Raw genomic sequence first — 17,473 nt, forward strand, 5'->3', positions numbered from 1 at the left:
GTCTCTCCCTGCCTCAGAGGCAGTAGTTTGAGGAGTCAGGGGAAACAAGGGGAGAAAAGAGGGACTTTGATTCTTAGTTAAGCCCCTTAAATTGCTCAATATCGAGGTGAGGGTTGGTCATTGATGGAATGCTTGCTTAGTTTGCAGGAGACCTTGAGTTCAATTTCTAGCACCTCCAAGGAAAAATGACAACAAAACCCCCACTAAAATAATACCCAATTGGAGACAGGTATGATGTTATATGCCTGTAACCCAAGAGATTCAGGAGACTCAGACAGGAAGAGTACAAATTCCAGGCCAGTTGGGATAACTTATTGAGACCCTCAGCAAATGAGAACCTATCTTCAAATAAATAAATAAATAAATAAGGACTAGGGATGTGACTATTTGGTAAAGTGCCTGTGAGTTCATTCCCCCATAAAACAACCCAACTTCCAATAAATTGCTCACTGTGCTATAAACTGTGACTGCTACAGTTTTTGGTATTGTTCTCAGTTTCAGCCATAGACATTAGCCTTTCTCTTTTTATTCCGTGTTTTTGAAACCCACCTTGTTTTGTTTATCTTCTTTCTTCGTTTTTGTGGACAGCATTCCTTGTGTACAAAGTATTACAAATCATTACAAAACATTGATATGTGTCTAGCTTCTCTCTCTTCTTTGAACAGATAAAGAGTACAGAAGAGCACAAGTGATCCTCAGAGAGCAATTTTGAGATTTTGAAGTTGGATGGAAGCAATGTACAATGGGGCCTGTCTGTGTGATTGTTCTTTTTAGTTACACAGGACAGTAGATTCCATTTTAAAAGAATTATACAAGCATATACTATATCTTATTCTAATTAGGACCCCATTCTTGTGGATGTACATGATGGTGGGATTAACAGTGATATTGTCTTATATGTAAAATTATGTCATATTAATGCCACTGTCTTTTATATTCCTATGTTTCCTGCCTTCCCCTAATTCCCAATTGTCTAATCTACTGAAATTCTATTATCCTCTTTATTGTGGGAAAGCTTCCACATATCAAAGAGAATATTTGACTGTTAGGGACTAGCTTATTTCACCTAGCATAATAGTCTCTGTATCCATCCATTTACTGGCCTAAGTCATAAAGTCATTCTTCTTTATAGCTGAATAGAACTCCACTGTGTATATGTACCACATTTTCTTTATCCATTCTTCTGTTGAAGGGCACCTAGTTTGGTTCCATAGCTTAGCTATTGTTAATCCTGCTTATAGAAACCTTGATGTGGCTGTGTCAATATAGTATGCTGATTTTAAATTCTTTGGATGTATACCAAGGAAGAGGTTAACTAGATCAAATGTGATTCCATTCCTAGTTTTTTAAGGAGTCTAGATACTGCTTTCCAGAGTGGTTTCATCAAATTTGTAGTCCCACCAACAATGTATGGGTATGCCTTTTTTGTCCATATTTTTACCAAAATTTGTTGTATTCTTGATAATTACCATTCTGATTGGTGTGAGATAAAAATCTCAGTGTAGTTTTAATTTGCAGTTAACTAGTTATTAGAGATGTTGAATTTTTTCATATATTTATTAACCATTTATATATATTCTTCTTTGAAGTGTCTTTTCAGTTACTTTGTCAATGTATTAATTGGGTTATGTTTTTTTTTTTTTTTTTAGCATTAAGTTTTTTTGGTTTATTTATTTATTTATTTATTTTTGTACAGGGAATTGAACTCAGGGGCACTCGACCACTTAGCCCCAGCCCCAAACCCTATTTTGTATTTTATTTAGAGAAAAAGTCTCACTGTTTTACTTAGTGCTGAGGCTGGCTTTGAACTCACAATCCTCCTATCTCAGCCTCCTGAGCCACTGGGATTATATGCATGCACCAGTGTGCCCGGCTTGGGTGTTAAGTTTGTTGAGTTCTTTATATGTCCTGGAAATTAATGCTGCTTCTGGGATGCAGGTGGCATTGATTTTCTTCCATTCTGTAGGCTCTCTCTTCACGTTATTGATTGTTTCTTTTGCTGCAAAGAAGCTTCTTAGTTTGATGCCATCTCAGTATTGATTATTGACTTTACTTCTGGAGTTTTAAAGTCTTGTTAAAGAAGTCATTTTCTGAGCTGCTAGATTGAAGTGTCAGACCTATATTTTCTTCTAATAGGTGTTTGGTTTCTTGTCTAACACCTAGTTCTTGATAGCAGTCAAAACAGACAATTTTCTGGCTCCTTTAGTGACCTTAATTAGAAGGAGAGCATACACTGAGTTGAAATGAGGGTGACCCACAGTTTGCATAAATTGAGGCTATGGGGCAGGAACCACCAAGGCATCTGAGTGTTGTGTATACACTTGTCCAGGAGCTAGTGTTGACTCCAAACTCAGGAAATTGCTGATGTTGAACTTCTTGCTTTTGCTGAATATTACATTTTTCTTTTTTGAGTTTTTCTTCATGCTTCTGGAAGCACATCTTCAGGATGAACCTCAGAGCCTTACATCTTACCCAGATGTGTGCTTCTACTCAGCTCCCAAAGTAAACCATTTTTATATATCCTTAATTTATCTATTTTACAAATAGCCTAATTTTCTTTAATTTTTCAATCTAAGATTTATATATATATATACACATTATATAATGTATATATATAGGTGTACATATATTATGCATATATTATGTATATATCCTTATTAGTTTTCATTCTTCAAAGGAAGAGAGAAAGTAGAATATGTGTCAGTTGAGATTTAATAAATGTATTGGCTCACATAATTATGGAGAAGTCCCAAATCTTCATTCAACAAGCTAGAAATCCACTCAGGTCATTGTACAGTTCTGGTTTGAGTCCACGTGGATCTGAGGCCCTGATTTATTGACAGTGTCAGTTCTGAAATCAGAATGTTAGAGTAGAGGAAAGTCATTGCTTAAGTCTGGCAGAGGAAGAGAACATCTTCTCACTTGGCCATCTATTTTATTTAAGCCACTGAATGAAATGAATGAGACTCACTCTCTAGGGAGGAATATCTGCTTAATTCAATCTATTATTCATGTTATATAGAAACACACACACACACACACACACACACACACACACTTTATTTCTTATGCTATGCAAAAGTTTTAAAATTTGATTCCAACTCATATGATTCTTGGTTTTATTTCTTAAGTTTGAAAAGTCTTTTTTTTTCCAGCAGTTAATAGACATTTATTTGTTCTTTATTTATATGTGGTGCTAAGAATTGAACCCAGTGCCTCACATATACCAGGCAATTGTTCTACCACTTAGCTACAACCCCAGCCCTATAGATATTTTTAAGGAGGACAGTGCCTATACCAGTTATGTTGGAGGGTTGATTCTATGTTATCTTCTAGAAATTTCTGGTCTAAATCCTAGATATTTGATCCACTTTGATACTCTTGTGCAGGATGAAAGGTTGGGATGTAGTTTTATTCTTCTAAATGTGGATATCCAGTTTTTTCTGCACCATTTGTTATATATGTTATCTTTTCCTCTAATATAAGTTTTTGGGCACTTTTGTTAAGTATCAAATATTGTAACTGTGGGTTTGTCGCTAAGTCTCCTATTATATTCCAATGATCCTCATGTCTAATTGTTTTAATTTTTTTTTTTTAGTTTCAGATGAACACGACATCTTTATTTTATTTATTTATTTTTAGGTGGTGCTGAGGATTGAACTCAGTGTCTCACTCATGCCAGGTAAGTGCTTTACCACTCAGTCCCAGCCCTAGGCCCTCATGTCTGTTTTGAGGCCAGTACCATCCTGTTTTTTTACTGTAACTTTGTAGTTTAGTAATTTGAAGTTCAGTATCTTCATGACCCCATCATTGTTCTTGCTCAATATTGCTTCTGACTATTGTGGGTCTTTAATTCTTCTATATGAATTTTAGTTTATAGAGTAAAGAACTCAAAAAACTTAACAACAAAAGAACAAATAACCCTATCAATAAATTGGCAAAAGAATTAAACAGATATTTCTCAAAGAAGAAATACAAACACCTCAAAAATATATTTGAGGAAATGTGGGGAGTGGGTACTTGGATCAGGATCTCTGACTTGTCTTGCAGTAGAAGTATGCACCTGTGCTGGGAACTTCCTGAAAAGATGCAGGTCAAGATTGCCCAGTTGCTATAGTGATGCCCTGCTCAATGAGGTTATGTGCAAGACCCTGGACTATCAGTGCTGACCCTGAGTTCAGACACTAGCTGCCAGGGGTTGAGAATTATGATTGCAAGCAGATAATTTTAATTGGGTTCAACTTTCAGCCTGCCTGTTTTGAAGAAACTTTCTCACAGAAAACCCTCCTTAATTCTAAAACCTATATAATAAATGTGCTGAGCTAGCTCCAGGTCATTGTTCCTCCATCAAGGATGGTGCCACACATGGTCCCAGCTTTCTCTGTTTCTCTGTGTCTGTCTTTTTCCAATCTCCCATTGCTGAAGCATGTTTCTGAACCAATGGCCATGCAGGTCACAGCAATAAAATATTCCACATCTCTGATGAATAGGGGAATGCAAATTAAAACTATAATAAGTTTACATCTCACACCAATTGTAATGTCAGCAATAAAGAATTATAAAAACAAAAATTGCTGGAGAGTATATGAGGAAAAGAACACACCCATATGCTATTCCTGCAACTTTAAATTAGTGCATTCACTTTGAAAAAAAGTCTGGAGAGTCCTCAAAACACCAAATATGGACCCACCCAAATGACTTAGCTATTAAATTTCATATTATGTATTCAAAATAATCAAAATCAGAATACTATAGTAATATGGGCATATAATCATTATACTAGTGTAATAAGTTGTGAAAACAGTCTGAGTGTCCATCAAGAGATAAATGGGTAAAGAGACTATGTTATATATACATATACATACATACATACATACATATATATATATATATATATATATATATATACCACACACACACACACACACACACACACACACACAATGATGCTTTACTCATGCAAAAAAATGAAAGTGTGGTATTTGATGGTAAATTGAGGTCACCATGCTAAATGAAATAAGACAGACTCAAAAATGTTTAAAAAATCAAATATTTTATCTCATATGTGGAAACTAGAGTGAAATAAGGAATAAAGAGAAGACCAGGAACAGGTCTTTTGGAAACAGTAGAGTGATCAGTGGAGTAGGATTAGAGAAAGGAAATTGAGGGGGAAAGAGGAGGAAAAGAATATGGGAAGAACTGTGAAATAAAATTGACCAAATTAGGGTATCTGTGTCTATGAATATATCACAGTGACTTATACCTTTATTTTTATCTCTAAAGCATCAATTTAACAAATCAATAAATAGAAGGAAGAACAGTAGATGAAGTGGGTCAGCAGAGGGAAGAGAGGAAAGAAAGAAACACTGGGGACTGAAACAGAACAAATTATATTATCGGCATGTATGTATGAATATGTTAAAGTGAATTCCATTACTGTGTATACTAAAACATAGTAATCATTTTAAAAAATAGACAAAGTAGAAAAAGCTCTGAAAAATGATTTGGGTATAATTGAATTAAACCTGAATATAATTAGATTATATTAAAATCCTAGACTCTAACATTTTATTAATACTCTCCAAATGTCCTAGCATATCTTTGGAGACCATGAGGAAATTTACTTCCCTTATGGTGATGAAAAGAGAACCTCTGAATTAATACTAAACTTTAAACTCCATCATATATTATATAGAATGTTGTGATCTATGTAATTGTAATCCCTTTATTATAACAAACAATAAAGTTATTTATTTAATACAATATATTGTGGCATGTGATTATATTCCATTAGCAACTCATAATACAGATTTAAGTAAATGATTTTGCAATTTAATTTGTTTTTTATATAAATAATATGGGTTTGGAGAAAAGGGTCTTTAAAGAATAATTTAGTATATCTCATTTTACCTGAAGTTCATAATGAATTGTGATGAAAAACATTTAAAACCAATAAAAATATTATTACTTAAACGTTTATTAAAACATGCTATACATTTTTCAGTTGTACGATTATTTACAACATGGTAAATTTGGTAAATTTGAATTTGGCTTCAAATACAGACTGAATTTTATTTTTTTATTATAATTTGCTACATATGACAGTAGAATGCATTATAATTTATATTACAGGTGTAGAGCACGATTTTTCATACCATTTGTGTCTTTATACATTGTCTTAGGTTAAAGACATCCATCTCATTGCATCATCTTTTCTACACCATTCCTCCTTCCTTTTGCAGTATCTAGAGTTCATCTAATACTCCCATGGTCCCTGCCAAACCCCACTATGAATCAGCCTCCATATATCAGAGAAAAACTTCAGCATTTGGTTTTATGGGATTGGCTAACTTCACTTAGCATTATATTCTCCAACTTCATCCATTTACCTGTAAATGCCATGATTCTATTCTCCTTTATATTCCATTGTGTATACATACCACATCTTCTTTATCCATTCATCTACTGAAGGGCATCTAGGTTGGTTCCATGGTTTAGTTATTCTGAATTGTGCTGCTGTAAACATTGATGTAGCTGTGTCCCTATAGTATGCTGTTTTTAATTATTTTGGGTATAGACCAACTAGTGGAATAGCCGGGTCAAATGGTGGTTCCATTCCCAGCTTTCCAAGGTGTTTCCATACAGTTTTCCATATTGGCTGCACCAATTTGCAGCCCAACCAGCAATATATGAGTGTGCCTTTCCCCCGCATATCCTCATGAACACTTACTTTTGTTTGTGTTCTCAATAGCTGCCATTCTGACTTTAGTAAGTTGAAATCTTAAAGTAGTTTTGATTTGCTTTTCTCTGATTTCTAGAGATGTTGAACATTTTTTTCATATTTTTGTTGATTGATTGTATATCATATTCTGAGAGGTGTCAGTTCAGTTCCTTGGCCCATTTATTGATTAGGCTATTTGGTTTTTGGTGTTTAGCTTTTTGAGTTCTTTATATACCCTAGAGATTAGTGCTCTATTTGATGTGTGAGTGGTAAAACTTGGCTCCTAAAATATAGCTCTCTATTCACCTCACAGATTATTTCTTTTGCTGAGAAGAAGCTGTTTAGTTAGAATCCAGTTCATTTATTGATTCTTGATTTTAATTCTTGTGCTTTAGGAGGCTTATTAAGGATGTCGGGGCCTAATTCTGACAGGATGGAGATTTGGGCCTACTTTTTTCCCCAGTAGGCAGTGGTTTAATTCCTAGGTCCTTGATCCACTTTGAGTTGGGTTTTGTGCATGGTGAGGTAAGGGATTTAATTTCATTTTGTTGCTTATGGATTTCCAGTTGTCTCAGCACCAGTTGTTGAAGAGGCTATCTTTTCTCCAATGAATATTTTTGGTACCTTTATCTAACATAAGATAACTGTAATTATGTGGGTTAGTCTCTGTGTCCTTTATTCTGTACCATTGGTCTACTAATCTATTTGGTGTCAATATTATGCTGTTTTTGTTACTATTGCTCTGTAGTATAGTTTAAGGTCTGGTATAGTGATGCCACCTGCTTCACTCTTCTTGCTAAGGATTGCTTTGGCTATTCTGGGTCTCATATTATTCCAGATGAATTTCCTAATTGCTTTTCTATTTCTATGAGAAATGTCATTGGGATTTTGATTGGAATTGCATTCAATCTGTATAGTGTTTTTGGTAGTATGGTCATTTTGACAATATTAATTCTGCTTATCCAAGAACAAGGTAGATCATTCCATCTTTTTAGGTCTTCTTTAATTTCATTCTTTAGCATTCTGTAGTTATTATTGTAGAGATCTTTTACCTCTTTCTCACTGAGTTACTTCATGCCTTGGTTTTGCTGAGGTTAGCATTGAATTTGTGTTCCTCCTGTCTCAGCCTCCAGAACTGCTGGGAGTACAGGCTTGCACTACCACACCTGCTCTAGAGCTCTAGTTTTAACACAGATAGTAGAGGGAAAAAACAACAACAACAACAACAAAAAAAAAAAAAACAATTAAAAGAAGAAAAATAATAAAATAGATATAAGTATGCTATGTGAGGGTTAGGTGAAAAAAGGAGAAAATAAAACTAAAAAGCATGAACATAAGAAATGTTTTATAGATCTCAGGGAGATTAGGGGTTCCAATGGAGAGGCTGCCAGGAAGTCTGGATATAGCAGGGAGATCAGTCAGCAGTTGAGGACAGGAGGACAAGGACAGTGAGAGAGTTGCAAGTTGTGGGGGTTGGATGTGTGGGTCCATGAATTTACTAAGTTTTGTAAGCATGAAGATTTTTCTGCCAGAATTCTAGAATGTATGGTTTAAAGAAAAAGCACATAAAGGGAGGCAAGTTATTTACATGATTCTGGGGTCAACCACAAGATGTCATCTTGGTTAGCAACTGAGGATACCTTGGTTTTGGCTCTGTGAGATGAGGAACTAGCTGGTTGTATCACAAACAACTACACAGGCAGGAATTCTAAGTAGGTCAAGGATGACCTGGTGCAACTGGGTTTCAAATAGCTTATGTCAGGTCTTAAAATGAATGCTGAAGCAGCAAATACATTTAACAGATGTATGACACTGATTCATTTTTTTGTGATTGTATCTATTATTTTTGTTCCTCTCCAATAAATCAGAAGAAGAATTTAGTCAGGCTTCAGAAATATAGAATGTGTGCTAAAAATTGAATGGCAATGGTTTAGTGTTGACAGTTATAGAAATTTCCATAGTCATGCTGTCATCTACAAAAATATTGCTTATCATAGCTAACATTTGTGGAGTCAGGAATTGCCCTTGGTGTCCTATATACGGCAGTTCACTGAGTCTCACAACTTGTGTCAAAGTATCTTTTATGTGGTATAAATGAGTTTGTCAATTTAAGAGCACCATGATAAAGTGTGGGAGACAGAATGCCAATCCAGGAAATTTGCTGCGACAGCATTTCCCACTGTGTATGATATGAGCATTTTACTGGTAACAATGTTTGGATGATAATGAAGGTAGCAGTGGTAGAGGGATGGTGGTAGGAAAAGGGGCTAACCAGGGAATATTGACTGGGAGAAAAAAACTGAATAAATGGAGAAATAAATTTGACACCTCCATTCTTATGCTTTACATGAGTGTTGTGACCCTACCAAATAAAATACATGCACTCCCAAACATTTTTTTTTTCATATTATATTAACTCCTATTCTTCATAGGGGTTTTGTAAAAGGAGTAGAAGAGTCATGGTGGTGTCCTTTAAGAAAAGGTCCAAGTACTTGAGGATGACTCTGTCCTAACCCACTGGAAGAAGCCAAGGATCAGGTTCTTCAGACAATCACAGATGATATAATGCCATGAAACTTAGTTGCCATGGAGACAACAGCATTTAAAAATGCACACAAGATTGTTAAAGTATAGAAATCCTGGATTCTAATCTGGATCTGCTACATATGGGATGTGTATTACACAAGCTGATGATCTCTCTGAGCTTCAAGAAGCCTTGGATCCTAATTATGTGGACAAACGAAATAGACGACTAAGAACTAGTGTATCTCATCAAACACATGAATATATGTCAACCTGGGGAGTTAGTGTTGAGAGCCAGCGGAGTCTGTATGGCCCCTGGCATTTTGCCAACAGTATTGATTGACAGGCGAGGCATTACTATCTGCCTCTGCCGCTACTTTTGAGTTCTCGCACTACTTTCTAGCTCTCGTGGGGATTTCCAGGGATTCCCCGAGAGTTCCCATTGCTTGGGGAAGTGCAGGAGGAGGGTTTTCTGGAGGAGATATTTCCGGCTGCGGGGTTCCTGGAGGAGCCGCGTGGCATTCGGGAGATTTCCCCAGGTGCGTGTGTGAGGTTTTTCCTTGCAGTTCAAAAATAAAGTTTGTTCCTGCTTCAGTGGCTCCTGATTTGTGCCCAGCCAGACTGCGGCAAGTTAGTCTTTCAAAATAAAAGTAGCAAGTATGCAAAACATTTATTGTGCAGCAATTCAGGAATTTTTAAAATATTCTTGGTGATTAAAAAAATTCTATTCACATATTGTTCACTCACATATGAAACATGAATTTATAATTTATTGTATGTCGGACATAAATACAGTCATTAAAAATTCAAAGTATTTTCCCTGATGTTATCAATCTTGAATCTTGTATAATACATACTTATGTAAACCAATAATTACAACATAACAAAAAATATTTTGTAACACAAGGTAAAATTAAATCCACAAAGAGGCTGGGAGATTTCTAGATAAGTGGTCTCATTGTGGTAAGTCACTGTGTTTTATAGTACAAGCCATGGGGAAGATACCCCTACTTTCATTGTTAGAATTAACAATGTTAAACCAAGTTGCCTTTAAATAGTTACCTGTGATAACATGAAAGACTACAGATTGAATATTTATTATTCAATCACTATGTTCATGATAATTGGCAAGATTGTGGGACCACTAGGGATTTTTCTTAAGCAATTGTTTTTGAGTTAATATTTAAAAGAATTATGCTTCAAGTAAGAGACGATGGAAGGGGCTGGGATTGTGGCCAAGTGGTAGAGCGCATGCCTACCATGCACGAGGCCCTGGGTTTAATCCTCAGTACCATATAAAAATAAATAATAAATGGAATAAAGGTATTGTGTCCAACTACAACTAAAATAAATAAATAAATAAATAATATAAAAAAGAAAAAAAAAGAATTATGCTTCATATAAAGTTATATTTTAAAGTAATATTGAAGCATTTAAAAAGCAAGATAAATATAAAGTATCATATCTAGCTTGAAAAGCACATGCATATTTTGTTTCATTTGTTTGGGACTTACAATTTGAACTAACTACACAGAAAATATTTGAGTTTAAGTCACCAATAGAGTTTCATTAAAATTCCCACAAACATCTTCTTATTCATAACTAATACAAAATTTAAAAATCTCAAGTATGTGAATTTTGCATGTGCTTTAAAAAGTAGCTTTTGTTAGAAAATAACTTCCAACACTTTGCATATTGGCCAAACTTATGGTTATAAGACTGTGTTATAAACTCCACAGGAAATACAAATAACAGGGCAAACATAAATACATTTTTAAATTTCAAAAAGGTTTAGAGTCCTCAAGTACATCTACATCTATATAATACCCTAAAATCAGGTTTTAAATTATATAATGTTTATATTTTTCTGACATTAGAAAATAAGGTTATTACTGTTAAATTTCTGGTACATCTTTTTAGATAGCAGTTTATAGTTGCAGTTTCAGGAGAAAAACTTAGAGTAAACATCTTTCCTTTCAATTGTTCTAACAATTAATAGGTTTAAAAGTTTATTTTTAGGGAATATCAATTATTAAATATTTTGACAATAACATGTGGCAAAACAAAATATAATGGGGCTTTGGTTGTTCCTTTAGAGTAAATCTATCAGATTCCATCATCAATTCTTAAATTAAAGTCCAAGAATACAATAGGATACTGCTGACATTACTTATGAAATATTAGAGCATTGTCTCCAATTTTTTTTTACACTAACATGCACTTTTTTGTAATTATTTCTCATTGCTATGTCTTTACATAGAATAAACATCCCATAATATTTAATGACATGAACTTCTTTTTCTCTCAAATGCTCATACTCATCTTTAGATTTTTTTTTCTATTCACTCATTTAAATTTAAAAGGCACTATATTGTTCTTTTCAATGGGGAACTACAATTTACCTACTTAATATACTTCACTAGCAGAATTTTGATTTGTTTCTATTAGATTTATTAACTTTGATATTAAAAATCAAGATATGTTTTATGAAGGTAAGAAGTACCATGGAATAATATAACTTTAGAAAAGGCTTTTAAAATCAAAGACTGCATGAAAACCTGTTGTGATACTTACTGTCATGGGGATAATTTTAACTCCCTACTTATTGCTCTTGTTATTTTTCTGTTTTATATGAAATCATTTTAAATCATTTCTTCAGAGAAGCACAAAACTCTGGAAATGTATTATTAATTTTTAGCCATACAGATATTTAAATATTAGAATCAGAATAAAAAATAAATGAAATTTTATCTCACATGTGAAGTATATGTATTCTTTTCAGTTTAGTTTGTAAAATATATTTTAAAATATTTTTCTGCTATCAGCAGCATATATTTAATATTGTTTAATAGTAAAATCATCATTTGTATTTTAAAGATGATTAGACAGGAATAATTCTATGATTTAAATTATGGAAAGTGTAATAAGTGATTTTTAAAATAACTGTTAAGGGTGGGAAATTTAGCCCAGTGGTATAGCAGATGCCTAGCACTGTTGAGGCTCTGCATTCAAATCCTAGTACCACCAAAAAAGTAACTATTAAATGAGTTACTTTTCATTTAAGTTAGTTGAGAACTTGAGTTAGTTGAGAAATTAAACTAAAAAAAAAAATTGTTTCTTTCTCTTACTGTCCTCTTTGGTGAATAAAAATGAAAGTGGCTAAATTTTCCTGTATGACCAAAATTAGTATGTGGAAGTTCTATAAATTCTAATCCCTAAAGTAATGGTATTAGTAGGTCTTTAAGGAAGTAGGACAGTAATGGGGGTAGAGCTCTCAAGAGTGGATTTAGTGCTCTTATTTAAAGAACTCCCAAAAGCTGTCCCTCACTCTCTGTAATGCAAGAATATAATGAAAAGTTGGCAGTTTACAACCCCAAAGAGGGCAGTAACAAGAACTCAACGATGCTGGTACCTTGATTTTGCATTTCTAGAATCCAGAATTGTCAGAAATAAATTTCTGCTCTAAGTTACCTGATTTAAGGAGAAAATGGGACTGATAATCTCTAAAAATCATTTAAAAATGACTACTAAATATTCAATTAACATCTTACTATATCTTTGAAATATAGTGATATTCGTTAAACATAATAACATTTACTTATTAACATTAAATCAAATTATTATGAAACATTTTTAAAGCTTTAATTAAGAAAAGCATCATTTAAGATGGTTTAGAATGAATTTTAGTGAAGATTTGGCCTTAGACTTCATAAATAAAAATTTAAAATTTTTAAACATTTAAAGGTAAAATTATGACTCAAGACTTTAAAACGATCCTTAATAGTATTTGAATATAAAGAAAACTGGCAATGTTGTTGGAAACAATGTTAATGTAATATACTCAATGCAGAAATGAATCAAAAATAAGAAGCCATAGAAATCAGGCTGGTGGTCAAATAAAACCCATTATAGAACTAAGATAAGACAATGATGATATTATAAAAGTGTATAACTACAAAATAAACTTTTAGGGACGATAATTCACAGACTAAAATATATAGAAAAAAAGAGAGGTAAATAACAATACTTGAGTAGGTTTTTCAAAGCACATAATTACCACAAATAAAGTTTTAGAATGGGATAGCTAGAAATAACTTGAGTAAATTATCTAAATTTAGAACATAGGTCTCTATATACTCTATTGATAGTGAGTCTTTAAAATCAATCTGGCGTTGGACAAGATTTCATATAAATTCTCCAGTGTATCAAGTATATATGTGCCAATATTGGACATTGGATCAAAATATATAAACTTCAGTCCAGCTTCCAGATCTAAATCTGGATCATTGATGGACAATGGACAGAATTGTTAATTAAGAATAATCTGCCAATAACTAACAATAAATTTTGATACATTTAATTTTTATTTATTGATAACTGAAGAAAAATGAATTTTGTGGAAATGATTTACATATCAAATATATGAGACCATCATAGACTAGACAAAGACACTTCAAAGAAAGAAAACTACAGATCAATATCTCTAATGAACTTAGATGCAAAAATTCTCAATAAAATCCTGGCGAATCAAATACAAAAGCATATCAAAAAAATTGTGCACCATGATCAAGTAGGATTCATCCCTGGGATGCAAGGCTGGTTCAATATATGGAAATCAATAAATGTTATTCACCACATCAGTAAACATTTTCTCTTGACACTATCTATCCAATAATACATTGAGTTTAATATTTGATATATGGTTAAATGTTAGATCATATTTTAATGCAATGCATTAAAATATTATAGTAGTTATGTATAATAAGGCAAATGCATCTTATGTTTTTTTTATTCTGCCAAACAGAACAAAAAGATATATTCCAAAATGGGAGAAAACAGAAAAAGACATCGGTCTCTGACTTCTCTTTGTATCATTTTTCTTAAAATTGAAGAATTTTCTTTATCAATTCTTCAAATACAAGTCTACAAATACAAACTTATCTCAAATTTTTGTTTTGTTTTGTATGGTATGAAATACCTTTATTTCACCTTTGTGGTGAATAGTTTTTTTCCCCTTTAAAAACTGTACTAACAATTTTTTAATGTTTTTACTTTGATCTCAAAAATGTTTATGATACATTCTATTTTTCTCTTTCTGCCTGCATATCCAAATCAGGGTGTACTCTTATGCTTTTCTGTATGAATAGTGGGTCCTTTTGAGTTTTTCCCCCCACTGGTTTGTTTGTGATGTGACTTGGAGGAGTTTCACTAAAACAATTTTATTGTATTTTTATTAGTAATTAAACTTACAAATAGTTTCTTTAATGTTCAAACATTTGGAGAATTTGAAAGTATAATTTTGTTATTGATTCCTAATTATCTCTTCTATAGTATTCACATATTAAAACCAAAGAGTGGGATGTTTTATTAAAGAAAATATAATTTAGATTTCCAAAAGTTTTATTATTTCATTTTAGGTTTATTTTTGTTTCTTAGTTGAGACTGACCATCTGTTTATTCATTAGGACCACTATTTAAGACCTTGAAAACTGTTAGACTTGAATCAAGTACTCTGCTGTTGAGCGCACTACCAGTGTTTTGGTGTCTGATTCTCTTAAAGTCTATATTTTTCTAAATAATAGTTAACATCTTTCTGATTATTTGTATGTATAGTAAATTTTATTTTATACAGACTGCACTTAAAAGAATTTTGTAGACATTCTTTCTTAGTTATCCTTCTCTGAATAGTTTTTAGTAATTTTTATTCAATGAAGCAATTATATTCTAGGCTGATAAATTTGTAAAACGATTCTTTTGTGATTTGAGAGACTGTAAAATTTAGACTTTGAAATTTAGAAAATATGAGTCATTTATCTAACTTAATGGGAATTATACTTCCCTATACATTGTGGGTATCAAGAAAAACAAAAGGGATTTTATGCAGATATGAGGATTCCCTCGTTGTGAAATTCCTGATTTTGATTTATCTATACAATTACCAGTATCTCAAAGCAGTGCTTAACTTTAGTCTCTATTAAAAAGTTAAGAAGACTGCAGACTTCCATCTGAATTATTTTCTCCTTTCAACAGGAGGATTGGGACATAACTTCATACAAAAGAGTGTATAAATAATGTAGATGTAATGCAGTATGTTTCTTGTCTTCCTACATTGGAAGTCCTACCATATGTGTGTCCACCCCACAATTCCTTAATGCCTTCAAATATTATTTTTATCTTTCCATATTTTTTGATTCTTTATTAATCCCCTTTGGGATAATGTATTTTAAGTTATATGCCATTAGATTAATTGTATATTTGTTCTGCATTCTTGATACAACAGAATGTTTGCCAGAGACCAAGGGACCCCAAAACCATAAAATATCTACTGCCTATTTAAAAACTTTTTGTAGCTATTTGATTAAAATATCAAATTTAGTCAATATTTTTCCAAGCATAATAAAATATGAGTTTCTTAAGGAGAACTTTAAATGTCATTTTTCATTTACATTATAAATTTAAAAAATATCTATACTCTTTGTTTTAAAAACAAAAGTTCCCAAACAAATTAAGTGGGAATATTTCTAAAATAGAAACAGCTTAAATACTATATTTATAGAGACTATTGTCACAATATGAAAAGATTCCCAATTCTCCAAAATAACATTAAGAAAGGTTACTTTAAAAATACTTGTAACTTTAATAAAAACATGATATATTTACACTGGTAAAATTTCAGGATGAATACCTCTCTGCACAATATTTAGCAACATATAGTCTCTCTTTGAACAGTTTTTTTGACTTGTATTTGACATGTATTCTTTGGAAAAATTATAATTTTCTACTCTCACCCAAAGAAACTTCCACCCACATACATGCTATTATTTGTTTTGTTTTGTTTTGTTTTGTTTTGATATAACTATGCAAGGTTTTGCTAAGTAAGTGTAAAGCACTACCTTCATCCAAAAGAAAATAATTGCACATATCTAATGTTTCAAAAATATGTTATTACTTACACTATGATACTATTATTAATTTTAATCACTATTCCTTCTTAACACACAAGAGTTTAGATCCTTTTATAAATGATAAAAATTAATTTACCATGCCTTATCATAGTTCAATTCAGATTCGACCCATATTTTTTTTTTATTTTTCCTCTATGTGTTAGCAGTGATTCTAACACACTTATAATCTGATTTTTTTTCTTTGATGTTATAATATTTGCTGGTAACTAGTCCTAGTTTACTTCAAGCAAAATATATGAAAATTAATTAATATTTTTAAATGTCAAAACCTAATAAATAAATTTGGAAACAAAGAATTCAATTAAATAAAGCTGTGTATGCAATAATTAAGAATAATCACAAGCCTAAAAATGACAAAGGTGAAAAAAATTGCTCAGACCAATATTATGAAATCCATTTCAGAATATTCTTTCAAAACTTAGAAAATGGGAAATAAACATTCTTTTCTATCTTGATACAAGTATAATAATGAAACAGATAATTGAGTATAAAATTATATTAATCATCATTTTTCAAGAGGAATAGTAATCTGTTTTGAAAAATAAGCAAGAAAAATTTTCCAATAAAGTTCCCTCTTATATTTATATCATTTATATTTGTATATATGATGTAGTCCTTAAAGGGTCTACATACAGGATGTGGGAAAAGATTAACCAGAATTAAAATTTGGCTTTCTCACATATCCATAGTGTGTCCCTGGCATGATTCTGTATTTTGGTTTTTCTCTATTAATTTGGGACTAAAAATCATATTTTCATCATGGGGGTTGTTATGAAGATAAGATGTATACATATATCTACAATTTTAGCACAGTTCCCTTTGCTATTTAAATATCATGGAATTAATTTTTTGTAATCTTATTTTGTTTTTTTCTATAAAATTCATTAAATATAAAATTTAGTTATATGTTATTTTGAATCTAAAAAAATTAAATTCTGATTGCAAAAATAATACTTCAATATTTGTAAAAAAAGCACTCACAAATAACAAAAGAAAGAAAAGAAAAATATATGAATAAGGAAAAAATATAGCAAATGAGAATTACTGGTAAACATACAAAAAGATTCAAAATGTGTAGGAACCAAATAAATACAAATTAATTTTTAAAATGCTGTTAATCATGGCTTTTTAGAGAAACAGAACCAATAGAATGTATATTACATATTATAGACATTATATATTATGTAAACATACACACACACACACACACACACACACACACACACATCATTATGAGGGATTTCATAGTTTGGCTTACATAAGC

Source organism: Callospermophilus lateralis, chromosome 12 (assembly GCF_048772815.1).
Source record: "Callospermophilus lateralis isolate mCalLat2 chromosome 12, mCalLat2.hap1, whole genome shotgun sequence".
NCBI classification, from domain to species: Eukaryota; Metazoa; Chordata; class Mammalia; order Rodentia; family Sciuridae; genus Callospermophilus; species Callospermophilus lateralis.